Source organism: Lynx canadensis, chromosome C1 (genome assembly GCF_007474595.2).
Source record: "Lynx canadensis isolate LIC74 chromosome C1, mLynCan4.pri.v2, whole genome shotgun sequence".
Lineage (NCBI taxonomy): Eukaryota > Metazoa > Chordata > Mammalia > Carnivora > Felidae > Lynx > Lynx canadensis.
In genome coordinates, this window is record NC_044310.1 from 20,942,300 (window position 1) to 20,942,776 (window position 477).

Here is a 477-nt window from a genome sequence, read left to right on the forward strand (position 1 = left end):
GCGCAGGCGCAGCCTCCTGTGATTCTTACAGGCCCGCCTCCCTAGCTCCGCCCCCTTCCTTGTGACTCTTAAAGGGCTGGCTCCCAAGACAGAAACCTCTAACCTAAATAGACTCTTTTTAATTGAGGTGAGATACACATAACATATAATCAAAATGAACAGTTCAGCGCCTCTTTACACTCACAGTGTTGTGCAACCACCAACCTCTATCTACTCCCAAAACACTTTCATCACCCCAGAAGGATACTTAGCACCTATCAAGCAGTTCCTCCCCATTCCCTTTTCTATTCAACCCCTTACATCAACCAGTCTGTGTTCAGACTCTATGGATTTAACTATCCTGGACATCTTATATAAATGCAATCATACAATGTGTGACCTTTTGTATCTGCCTTCTTCACTTAGCATAATGTTCCCAAGATTCATCCAAGGTATAGCATGAATCATTATTTCATTACTTTTTATGGCTGAATGATA